General features: G+C 40.1%; 1 protein-coding gene across 2 annotated transcripts in view; it reads right to left on the reverse strand.

Annotated features, from left to right (window-relative positions):
- Positions 1–13617, reverse strand: part of Susd1 (sushi domain containing 1) — a 142738-nt gene that overhangs the window by 59865 nt on the left and 69256 nt on the right. The window lies entirely within an intron of this gene.

Genomic DNA, 13617 nt, shown 5'->3' on the forward strand with positions numbered 1-13617 from the left:
AAGCTTACAGGTCCTGGGGAAGTTCCATAATGGCAGGAGAAGGTGGCCTGCCTTCACAGGACCAAACACACAGAGAGAAGCACAAGCCAAAAGACACACAGCACACTTCAGGAACTCCTGCTAGGCACACTTTGCATATCTTTAGATTGAAATCTCAAACCCACCACCACATCTTAAGATCCGCCCTGTGACACCACCTCCAGCCAGGTGGCTGCAGATGCAAACTACAAACTAATAAAACAGTCAATATATTGGGGGCCATCTATTCAAACTCCCACAAGCTCCTTTACCTCATAGATGTTTCACTGCATCTTGGTCAGTGAGTGACATTATCACTCTAGAACCCCTTCCCTTCATTCAAGCAGAACCCATGATGAGCTCTATAGGAAGAAAAGGACGTTAACAGAGCACATTCTAAATCAAACTACTCTTGCATCCTTCAGTATTGGCAATTCCATAAATGCTCTTGTCCCTTGAACAATCCTTCCTTCACTGACCACCCTCCTTTTTCTTTTTCCCACCCACTGAGACAATCTAATCTAAAATCCCAAAGCCAAAAACCCAGACCTGCAAAAATGTCCCACAGAAGAGAAAATATGGCTTAGGTTGTCAAGCTCTAGTCCTATGGGAGAGAACTTTAGACACCATCAGGCCTGGCTTCCAATCTACTGAGTACTACCCTGGAAATCCCACAAAAACATTTTCTACATTCTTATTTATGGTCTCAACTGAACTCACAGCTCTTGGGGAGCAGGGGTCTTCTTCATCTTTATGGTTCTAGTACAAGAACAGAGGCAAACACAGAGGTCCTGGTCACATAAATGCAAACCATGAGCAATAAGGAAAGTCAACCACTGGTATTAACATAGTGGAATAGCAATGCTCTGAGTAAGAATGTTTCCTACTTTTAACATGCAGAAAGAAGAAAACTAGCCATCTTTGTGGCAGTGGTGGGAAATCATGGAAGGAAGAAATATGTAAACTAAAGAAAAGAAGGAGAGGATTCCAGGCAGAAGAAATTGAGCCAACATGGAGATGGAAAGCTAGCATTTAAGAATATATTACTAGGGCTGGAGAGATGGCTTAGCAGTTAAGCGCTTGCCTGTGAAGCCTAAGGACCCCGGTTCGAGGCTCGATTCCCCAGGACCCAGGTTAGCCAGATGCACAAGGGGGTGCATGCATCTGGAGTTCATTTGCAGTGGCTGGAGGCCCTGGTGCACCCATTCTCTCCCCCCCCCCCCGCCCACTTTCTCTCTATGCCTGTCACTCTCAAATAAATGAAACGAAAAAAAAAAAAAGATTATATTATGGATCAGTTTAACCAGCTCAAGGATAATAGCCACTCCACAGATCCCTCAGAACATTCTTCAGTGCAAAAGGAAGAGCGGGCAAACAACATGAGCCCATGCTGTTATTCTAACTGGACACAGAGAAGAGAGTATGAGTCAAATAGAAAACAAACACCAAATTCCAGCTCACTCTCTCTCTCTCTCTCTCTCCCCCTTCCTCCCTCCTATGAGTTTCTGTGTAGAAGGCTAGTGGAGAGCTGTCACAGGAAAGGGAGGCAAAGGGCCCAAGGATGAGCTAGATCACTCAGAGACGAGAAATTCCTCCTAGTGGGAACATGTGTAGCCAGAGCACTGACTACAGGAAAAGGATGCAAAGTACAGAAGTGCCGGAGAGCAGCTGAGGCAACCATTACTTCTGGGAAAGAAAAGGTGAAGAAGGAAGGAATATAGACTAAGCAGTGATGAAAAAGAAGGAAAAAGGTAAATATATGATCCCACAAGGCAAAAGGGAGCTGGAAACTAGAAGAGACAATTCATACCCAACATTACTACAAGCAAAACAAAACTCCCTTACAGAAACTGTAATTCCTTCCATGGTCGAAGAGGGCACTCATCACCTGAAAATCTCATCTACCAATTCTGTCTGAAGACTTGAGACAAAAGCAGTCTCCATTTAGAAACAAAACAAAATTACTACCAAAACCCTTCTACTTGTCAAAAGTACATTTTTAAAGCCTGAAAAATATACTGAAATGAGCAATCAAAATGAAGGTGTGAAGAAAATATCACCAGACAAAAAATTAAAAACTAAAAACAAAAATAAACATAAAAGAAAGGAAGTGAAACAGAAGTAACTGAATTTAAGAAATAAATGCAATGAGGGCTAGAAAGATGGCTTAGCAGTTAAGGTGCTTGCCTGCAAAGCCAAAGGACCCAGGTTCAACTCCCCAGGACCCACATAAGCCAGATGCACAAGGTGGCGCATACATCTGGGGTTCATTTGCAGTGGCTGGAGGCCCTGATGTGCTCATTCTTTCTCTCCTCTCTCTGCCTCTCTCTTTCTCAAATAAATAGCTAAAAATAAAATACATATTTTTTTTAAAAAGTGTGCACAACCACACCTGGCCACACCTAGTTAAGAAAGAAAGAAAGAAAGAAAGAAAGAAAGAAAGAAAGAAAGAAAGAAAGAAAGAAAGAAAGAAAGAAAGAAAGAAAGAAAGAGGGAGGGAGGGAGGGAGGGAGGGAGGGAGGGAGGGAGGGAAGGAAAGAAGGAAGGGAGAAAGAAAGAGGGCTGGAGAGATGGCTTAGTGGTTAAGGCACTTGCCTGCAAAGCCAAAGGACCTCAGTTCAATTCCCTAGGACCCATATATTCCAGAAACACAAGGTGGTGCAAGCATCTGGAGTTTGTTTGCAGTGGCTGCAGGCCCTGGTGTGCCCATTCTTTTCCTCTTTGTAGCTCTCTCTGCCTGTTTCTCTCTCTTAAATAAATAAAAATTTAAAAATAATTTTAAAAGAAAGAAAGAAATGCAATGAAAAGACAAAACAATGTCAGAAATAAAGACTAAATTTCTCTATATCCAAGAAAGAACAGATTTAAATTTAAGTGAAACTTAATAAGGGACAGTAGTAAACTAAGTACATTTTTAAAAGTAAAAAGGATCACAAATAAAGTGGTTAGAATGAAAATATAAGCAAAGATCCAACATACATCTAAGTAAGTATCTGAGGCAGAAAAATAAAATACTGAAACAGAACTTATACTTAAAACTATAATTCACAATAACTATACAATTAAAAGCACACCTGGACATAAATACCAAAAGAATATACCAGTTCCCAGAAAACTCCATTTCAAAAATTATCCAAATAAAACTATTAGACTTTAGGAATAAAGGAAAAAACATCCTCAGGCTCTTCACTCAAAGAAAAACAAAAGATTCAAGGGCAAAAGAACCAGACTTTTCAAAAGTTACCTAAAATCAAGGGAAAAAATATTTTTAAGGGGCTAGAGAGATGGCTTAGCACTTAAGGCACTTGCCTGCAAAGCCAAAGCCAAAAATTAAACTCATGTTTAATTCCCTAGTACCCACGTGAAGCCAGATACACAAGGTGATACATGCATCAAGTTCATGTGCAGTGGCTAGAGGACCTGGCACAAGCAGTCTCTGTCTTTCTCTATCTGCCCACCCACCCCCCACAGTCTAAGTAAATGAATAAATAAATAAAATATTTTTAAAAGAAGCTTGAGGGCTGGAGAGATGACTCAGCACTTAAGTCTTTTGCCTACAAGACCTAACAATAGGGGTTCAATTCTTCAATGCCCACATAAAGCCAGATGCACAAAAAGGCACATGAATCTGGAGTTCCTTTGCAGTGGCTAGAGACCCTGGCATGCCCATTCTCTCTCTCTCTCTTTCCCCTCTATCGTTCTCTCTCTTCTTGCAAATATATATTTCAAATCAAGTAAATGTGAGCTAAGATTTTTATATCCAACCAAGCTGCCTTTCAAGTGCTCTTGAAAAAGCTACTGGAGGAGTTATATATAAGAGATAATTGGGAAAACATCAGTGAAATGACAGTGAGCAGCTGAAAGATTAAACTCTGTATCTGAGACCCAAAGAAGATGGGGAAGGGCAGAGGAATAATATATAAGTGGTGCATGTTCTGATACACTAGAAATAACATAAATGAAAAATTGCGAGAACAAAGAAAAAATGAAACTAGAAAAAATTAATGGATTGTCCCAGATGCATAACTGAGAATTAGTGCATGCCATTGGCAAACCAGAGTATGAAAAGTTGAATAGAAAATAGGATGGGGCGTTTCAAAATGGTAATAAGACAAAAGCAAAACAGCAAAGAAAATGCATCACAATAAAAATAAGTGCTACATAATATATACAGTAATTATATAAAATAGTAAGACAGAATTGAGTGAAACAGCAGTCTTAACAATAGCTCAAGATGACTTCAGTTACTGGTAAAAGCTTCTTTGGGGCTGGAGAGATGACTTAACGGTTAAGCGCTTGCCTGTGAAACCTAAGGACCCCAGCTCAAGGCTTGACTCCTCAGGACCCACATTAGCCAGATGCATAAGGGGGCGCACATGTCTGGAGTTCGTTTGCAGAGGCTGTAGGGCCTGGAGCGCCCATTCTTTCTCTCTCTCTCTCTGTCTTTCTCTCTCTCTCTGCCTTTCTCTGTGTCTGTCGTTCTCAAATAAATAAGTAAAAATAAACAAAAAAAAACCATTTTTTTAAAGCTTCTTTAGTCTTTCTTACAATAGAACACACAACTGTATGCTACATACAAGAGGAACACTTCTAAAAAGAAAGTTGTGGGGTGGGGAGGGAGGGAATTACCATGGGATATATTTTATAATCATGGAAAATGTTAATAAAAATTAAAAAAAAAAGAAAGTGATTGAGAGAGGCTAAAATTAAGTGATAGGCAAATAAATTATCATACAAGTGAGAACCATAAGTTAGTGGACGTTGCAGCTGTGCACAGTGGCTCAAACCTGTAATGCCACCACCTGAGAGGCTAAGACAGGAGGATCATTAGTTCCATGCTAGTCTGGACTATAGAACAAGGCAATATTAAAAATAAAAAAGTATGGGGCAGGAGAGATGGCCTAGCAGTTAAGGCACTTGACTGAGAAGCTAAGGACCCAGGTTCAATTTCCAAGTACCCACATTAGCCAGATGCCTAAGGTGGCACATGCGTCTGGAGTTCGTTTGCAGTGGCTGGAGGCCCTGGTGCGCCCATTCTATCTGCCTCTTTCTTCCTCTTTCTCTCTCTCTCTCTCTAATAAATAAATTATTTTTTTAAATAAAAATATTAGAAAACAATAAAACACAAAAAGAAAAAAAAGTGAGTTGCAATCCTGGTCAGACAAAATTGAATTCAAGTTGAAACCATTAAATAAGACAAACAATAATTTATTTCTGAGCCATAATTCACAATGAAGATATAAAGCAAACTACCTTTGTAAAGCATGTGGGAGGATATAATACCACAAGAGCAAAATCAATGGCAAAACAAAAATCAAGATTTTCATTATAGATGGCCAGATAATTAAATACATGTTTGATATTCTAGGCCAGATAGTTCAGTCATACTATTCATTTCTCCCTTTGTTCCAATAAAACTTTATTTATGAAAGCCGGGCATGGTGGCGCACACCTTTAATCCCAGCACTTGGGAGGCAGAGGTAGGATCACCATGAGTTTGAGGCCACCCTGAGACTACATAGTGAATTCCAGGTCAGCCTGGGCTAGAGTGAGACCCTACCTCAAAAAACCAAAAAAAAAAAAAAAAAAAATTTATCTATGAAAACAGTCAGTAGGCCAAATTTGGCCTGCAGACCATAATTAGTTAATCCAAGAGGAAGGAGGGAGTAATAGATCCAATTAATAAATCAAAATATTAGAAAATGGCCAGCCCTTTATATCTATGCATTCCATATCTGTGAATTCAATCAATTTTGGATAACAATTGTTGGGGGGGGACTGAATCTATATAAACATATCCAGACTTTTTCTAGTTACATTCCCTCACCAATACAGTATAACTACTATTCATATACAATTGATGCATGAGGTATTACACATAATGCAGAGATGATTTTTAGCATACAGCTGGATGTTTGTAGGTTCTATACAAACATTCCAGCACCTTCTACAGAAGACGAGCATCTCTGGACTTCAGTATTTGCAGCGATCCTGGAACCAATTCTCTATGGACACAGAGAGATAATTGTACTAATAAAATAGATAAACAGGGCCAGGCGTGGTGGCGCATGCCTTTAATCCCAGCACTTGGGAGGCAGAGGTAGGAGGATCATCATGAGTTAGTTAGAGGCCACCCTAAGACTACATAGTGAATTCCAGGTCAACCTTAACTAGAGTGAGACCCTACCTCAAAACAACAAAAAAAAATTAAAATTAAAATTAAAAATTAAAATATATATATATATATAGTTAAGGTACTTGCCTGCAAAGCTAAAGGACCCAGGTTCAATTCCCCAGTGCACACATAAGCCAGATGCACATGGTGGGACATGTGTCTAGAGTTTGTTTGCACAAGCTGAAAGCCCTGGTGTACCCACTCTCTCTCTGTGTATATATCTGCCTATTATCTCTGTGTGTGTCGAAATAAAGTAAATAAATAAATAAACAACTAGATAATTTAATCTACAAAAAAATTAAAATAAAAAGAGAATGACTGAGAAAGAATACACAAAACTTAAATAAAACTACCTTGCAGACTACTATGCAAGCACAGCTTAAGTTTTAGATGAAATAAGTAATTCCTAGGAAAATACAATTTATTAAAATTTACTCCATTAAACATAAAAAGCATTTACACCAATTTCCATAGGAAAATAATTAAAACTATTACCAAGGAACAACCCTACAGAAAATTCCAATATAAAGCTGGGCATGGTGGTGCACACCTTTAATCCCAGCACTCAAGAGACAGAGGTAGGAGGATTGCTGTGAGTTCAAGGCCACCCTGAGACTACATAGTGAATTCCAGGTCAGCCTGAGCTACAGCAAGACCCGACCTCAAAAAAAGGAAGGAAGGAGGGAAGGAAGGAAGGGAAATTATTCCAATATCTGGGTTGTTTCACAGAATGTAATGAATTTTATCAAACCATTCAACTTTTGGGATATATGAATTGTTTGGGGCATAACTGACAAAGAAAGCATTTCACATTCTGCTTTTGAAGCAAGGAAAATATTGATGACTAAATCTGAAAAAGAAGTGTCACAAAAGGGAAAAATCACAGACCAATACACACATATATAAGAATTACTAAAGGCAATATGAGTGAATAAAAATCTTATCATACCCTAAGACCAAATGGGATCTATGTCAATGAGAAGAAGAGGTGCATGCAGGAAAGAGGTAAATCAAAATTACATCAAATTTAAAAGTTACAAGTTGGGCTGGGGAGATGTCTCAGTGGATAAAATGCTTGCCATGTAACTCTGAGTACCTGAGTTTTATCTCAAGACCCCACATAAAAGCCCAAAGCTGTGGCAGGTTTCTGGAATCCCAGTGTGCCTATGGTGAAATGGGAGTCAGAGACAGGAGAATTTCCTGGGAACTCATAAATGGGGAGTGGTGAAGAATGAAAGATCCTGCCTCAAAACAAAGTAAAAGGCAGCACTAATCCACAAACTGCCCTCTGACCTCCATGAATGTTATGGCACATGCATGCCTAAACACAGGCACACACACTAAATAAATAAATAATCACACTAACTAAAAAATTGTAGAGGGCAGGAGAGATGGTTTAGTGGTTAATGCGCTTGCCTGCAAAGGCAAAGGATCCAGGTTTGATTTTCCAGACCCATGTAAGCCAGATGCAGGAGGTGGCACATGTATCTGGAGTTTGTTTGCAGGGCTAGAGGCCCTGGCATGCCCATTCATATATATTCTCTCTCTCTCTCTCTCTCAAGCAAATACAATAAAATATTTAGCCAGGAGTGAAGGTGCATGGCTTTAATGCCAGCACTTGGGAGGCAGAGGTAGGAGGACTGCCATAAGTTCGAGACCACCCTGAGACTACATAGTGAATTCCAGGTCAGCCTTGGAAAAAAAAACAATATAAATATTAAATATTAAATATTTTAAATTTATATAAACATATATAATAAAATATATACTTAATGAATATTTTAGAATTTTAGAGCTAGACATGGTGGCACATGTCTTTAATCTCAACTCAGAAGGCCAAAGCCAAGTGGTATAAGTTCGAGGCTGGCCTACACAGTAAATTCCAGGTCATCTTTGGCTACAGCAAGACCTCATCTTAAAACAATAAAAAAAGGGCTGGAGAGATGGCAGCAGCAGCAGCAGCAGGAGGAGGAGGAGGAGGGGGAGGGGGGAGGGGAGGGAGAGGGGGAGGGGGAGGAAGAGGAGGAGGAGGAGGAGGAGGAGGAGGAGGAGGAGGAGGAGGAGGAGGAAATAAAAGAAATTTACTTTCCCTGTGCTTTACATATTACAGATGAATGGATAGTCCATGTAAAATACATGCCAATTTATGGCTTGACCACCTTCAAGGAAGATTCTTTCAATCTAATGATGCATAAGAGAAATGAGTTCAGACATACTGCTATAACAGAATAGTGTTCCAGTACTTATTATTTGGTAGAAAAATAGCAAAAGTGATGTTAAATTACTGACCATCTTTATTGTATTTTTTAAAAAATATTAATTTAATTTATTTATTTGAGAAAGAGAGAGACAGAAAGAGACAAAGATGCAGAGGAAGAGAGAGAGTGAGAGAATAGGCACACCAAGGCCTCCAGCCACTGCAGACGAACTCTAGACATATGCACCACCTTGTGCACCTGACTTATGTGGGTACTGGGGAATTGAACCTGGGTCCTTAGGTTTCCCAGACAAGCACCTTAATCACTAAACCAACTCTCCAGCCCTTTATTATCTTTTAAAATATAGATTTTGGGCTGGAGAGATGACTTAGTGGTTAAGCGCTTGCCTGTGAAGCCTAAGGACCCCGGTTCGAGGCTCGGTTCCCCAGGTCCCACGTTAGCCAGATGCACAAGGGGGCGCATGCGTCTGGAGTTCGTTTGCAGAGGCTGGAAGCCCTGGCGCGCCCATTCTCTCTCTCTCCCTCTATCTGTCTTTCTCCCTATGTCTGTCGCTCTCAAATAAATAAATAAATAAATGAACAAAAAAATATTTAAAAAAATAAAATATAGATTTTATTTCTTTCTGAGGGGAGGGGAGAGAGAGAATGAGCGCCTCAGGGCCCCTTGCCCTGCACGGGCAGCACTCCAGGTGCATTTGCTACTTTGTGCATCTGTCTCTTCGTGAGCACTTGGAAATTGAATCCATGTCAGCAGACTTTCCAACCAAGCTCCTTTAACTGCTAAGCTATCTCCCCCTAGCTCTTCATTATTTTTTGTTTGGACTTAGATACTGTGGGCATAGAAATTAGTCATGGTAAGATTTTTTTAAATAATTTTATTTATTTGCAAGTATGTGGGGGTGGGGGAGTTTCCAGGGCCTACTGCTACTGCATATGAACACCAGACACTTACACCACCTTTTGATTTCCATGAGTGGCTTGGGAATTGAATTTAGATGAGAAGTCTTTACAAACAACACCTTTAACCACTGAGCCATCTTCCTAGCCCCAGGAGATTTTTAAGATCAACAAAGACGTCAAGCTGTGCATACTATTGTAAAACCTGTATCACAAAGCCACTCCAACAGTTATGTGTGCTCAGACACAGACCAAAGTGGAAATGAAGTCAGGCATGTCGGTAGACACCTGTAATCCTAGCCTCAGGAATTTGAGGACAACTGGGGCTACATAAGGAGACTTTATTTCAGAATGGGGGGATGACGATACAAACAGAAGAGATTAGCAGGATGACATGCAAATTCACAAATCATTCTGTACTTTCCTACTGTTAGATAGGAGGAGGAATAGAACAGCAGGGTGAATATAATTAACACTAATGCATTAAACATCTCAAAAGAAAGGTTTTGAATGCAATTACCATAAAGAAATAATAAAAGTTCAAGTTGATGGATATACTAATTAGTCCAGGTGAATTGATCATTACTCAACATGTATGAGCCAAAACATCACATTTTAACTCATAAATATGTATAAATATTATGTTCCAATAAAAAAAGAAATGAAAGTTATATATTTCTTGCACATTATTCCCTGGAAAGAGTGTTCTGTTCCCTCTTCTTTTAATTTTTAAAAAAAATTTACCAATACTACTTCAGAAATATCAAAATACGTACAATCCTCTGCTAAAGTGGGTGGGAAGACAAGCATGCTTTTATGTATAAGTGATCTTTAATTAGAAGCTGACTAAATAGAAGTTGGCTTTGCCATCCAAATGTTGTCAGAAAGAATGACTCTAAATCTACTGTTCTAAAAGCAAGGCTACTATTTTTTACAACTGGTACCATTTCACTATCATAGATTTATATTATCCAAGCAAATTAGAGAAAACAGGAGACAAAAAGTTTAAAGCTGGGGAGAGGGCTCCTGTTAGTTTATTAACATGCCTCTTTGGAAAGATTCATTATTTGGTTACAACTCTCCTGAAATATTTTTCAGGCTACAAATATGTGACTACATTATATGGAGATGAATTTTAGAGTTTCATGCACTGGCAGTGTAGATTCACATAATTCCTTCGACTCAGTTTTCTAGGCTCAACCTTCCAATAGAAACAGGCAACCATAAATAGGCAAAAGTCTTGTTTATTCATTGGTAACAGAACTCCTTGAAGACTTATGAAAGACGATAGTCCCAAGCTCAATAATACCAAGTATTCATCAAATCTCATGCTGAAAGAAACAATGTTTAGGACACAATACTGGAAAGACATGAAGTCCAGGCATGCATCGAACTACTCTAAATCACTACTACTATCTCTGAATCAATCCAGTCAGCAGAGAACAGGAATTTCTTATGTGTCTTTCCACAGCCACCCACACTAAGGTGTTTTTCTATGTAGAATGAGTCATGTGGAGGGGCAAAATAAATTAAAAAAAAAAAAAACAATTTTAGAAACTCCTTGTGAAAGGATGCTCACACATTGTCCTATTTATGAGGCTCCCTGGAACCAAAAATTCCCTTCCCAGCTTCATGTTGGAAAAAATATATTCTTCTGAAAAACACTGCTTTGTTAAAACCTATGGTTAGTGTAATGCTTCTCCTGACCAGAGAGGTAGGAAGGAAACTTCAGCCCATTAGAGCTAGTAATGAACAAGTTAACTGATTATCAATATACAAATTAAGTATTCTTTTTATGAGCCTGGACTATCATTTTTCCTTTAGTTTAAATTTATTTTTATAAATTGTGTGTGTTGGGCTGGAGAGATGGCATAGCGGTTAAGCGCTTGCCTGTGAAGCCTAAGGACCCCGGTTCGAGGCTCAGTTCCCCAGGTCCCACGTTAGCCAGATGCACAAGGGGGCGCACGCGTCTGGAGTTCGTTTGCAGAGGCTGGAAGCCCTGGCGTGCCCATTCTCTCTCTCCCTCTATCTGTCTTTCTCTCTGTGTCTCTCGCTCTCAAATAAATAAATAAATAAATAAATAAAATTAAAAAAAAAAATAAATTGTGTGTGTGTGTGTGTGCGCGCGCGCGTGCGTGTGCACATGTGGAGGCTAGAGGACATCGGGTGTCATCCCTGGGAATGCCAACTACCTCCTCTAAAGCAGGGTCTCTCATTGGCTTAGAGCTCACAAATTGGGGTAGGCTGGAGAGCCAGTGAACCCAGGGATCCTCTTGTCTCTGCTTCCCTAGTGTTGGTATTACAAGCATGTAGCACCGCGCCCAGCATTTCTCCTGGGTGCTGAGGATCAAACTCAGGTTCTCATGCTGAAAGGCAAGCACTTTACTAACGCAGCCATTTTCCCAGGAACTCCTATAGCTTAGACCTCTAACCTGTTATCTTTTATTTTTGTATAGTCACACAGTCACTTAGAGGTTTTTGTAGAAATAAGAAAGGGTTTTAAGCCAGGTGTGGTGGCACACACCTTTAATCCCAGCACTCTGGAGGCAGAGGTAGGAGGATCACAATGAGTTCGAGGCTACCCTGAGACTACATAATGAATTCTAGGTCAGCCTGGAACAGAGTGAGACCCTACCTCAAAAAAAAAAAAAAAAAGATAGGGTTGTAAATAATCTTTAGTTTAAAAAATATATGCATGTAGGGCTAGAGACATGGCTTAGTGGTTAATGTATTTGCCTGCAAAGCCAATGAACCCAGGTTCAATTACCCAGCATCCATGTAAAGCCAGATGCACAAGGTGGCACATGCATCTGTAGTTCATTTACAGTGTTTAGAGGCCCTGGTGTGCCCATTCTCTATCTGCCTCTCTCTCTCTGCCTCTCAAATAAATAAATAAAACAAAATATTTTAATAATATGTACATTTAATATTAATGTTATAAATCACAAAGGAAAAGACCAGTAGATTTGATTACATAAAAATCCAAAGGTATGTGGCTGGGCATGGTGGTGCACACCTTTAATCCCAGCACTCAGGAGACAGAGGTAGGAGGACTGCTGTGAGTTTGAGGCCAGCCTCAGACTACATAGTGAATTGCAGGTCAGACTGGGCTAGAGTGAGACCCTACCTCAAAAAACAAAACAACAATAACAACAAAAAAAAAAAAATCTAAAGGTATGTATGTCAGAAATGAAATAAGGGGGCTGGGGCAATAGCTTAGTGGGTAAAAGTACTTGCTGTACAAGTGTGATGAGCCAAGTTTTGATCGCCAGAATCTGGATGCAGTTGCCAGTGTCTAGAATCCCAGCCCTCCTATGACAGATGAGAGGTGGAGAGAAGTCCAGAAGCTTGCATAGCAGCAAACAACAAGAAGACCCTCCCTGCCACAGTCAAGGTAGAAGGTAAGGACCTACCTTGAAAGTTGACTGCTAACTTCCATGTGTGCACTGTGGCACACACCCCTGTGTATACACGCACACACACACACACACACACACACACACACATACATACACAAAACATGATTAAGACTGAAGAAACAGCTCAGTAAGCAAAGCACTTGCTTGCAAGCATGAAGACTTGAGTGTGATCCCTAAAACCCACAATAAAAAAAAAGGTAGGAGGCTGGAAAGATTGCCCAGTGGTTAAGGCACTTGCCCATAAAGCCTAATAACCTGGGTTTGATTCCCCAATATCTATGTAATGTAAAAGCCAGATGCACAGTGGTGCATGCATCTGGAGTTTGTTTGTAGTGACTGGAGGCCCTGATGTGCCTGTTCTTTCTCTCCCTCTCTCTCTCTCTCTCTCTCTCTCTCTCTCTCTCTCTCTCTCTCTCTCTCTCTCTCTCTCTCTCCTTCTCTCTCTCTCTTCTTCTCTATCTCTCTGCTTACAAATTAATTAATTAATTGTTTTTTTTAAGCTAGGCATTATTATACTATTATAATCCCAACTCTGGAGAGGAGGATCCCTGGGCTCACTGCCAGCCAGTCTAGCCTAATTAGTCAGCTGCAGGCCAATGAGAGACCCTGTCCCAAAAAAGGCAGACAGTGTTCCTGAAACCACACCAAGGTTGTCCTCTGATCTACATACTCATACATACAGATGTGCACATGCACCTGTGACACACATGTACCTGGACATATATAAACATGTACACACACACACACTTAAGAGATTAAGTATGGACTGGAGAGATGGCTCAGAGGTTAAAGGTACTTGCTTGCAAGCCTGATAGCCTGGGTTTGATTCCCCAGTGACCACAATAAAGCTAGAAGCACAGCTCAGTGGGAGACCGCTTACTTGCAAGTGC

Source organism: Jaculus jaculus, chromosome 1 (genome assembly GCF_020740685.1).
Source record: "Jaculus jaculus isolate mJacJac1 chromosome 1, mJacJac1.mat.Y.cur, whole genome shotgun sequence".
NCBI classification, from domain to species: Eukaryota; Metazoa; Chordata; class Mammalia; order Rodentia; family Dipodidae; genus Jaculus; species Jaculus jaculus.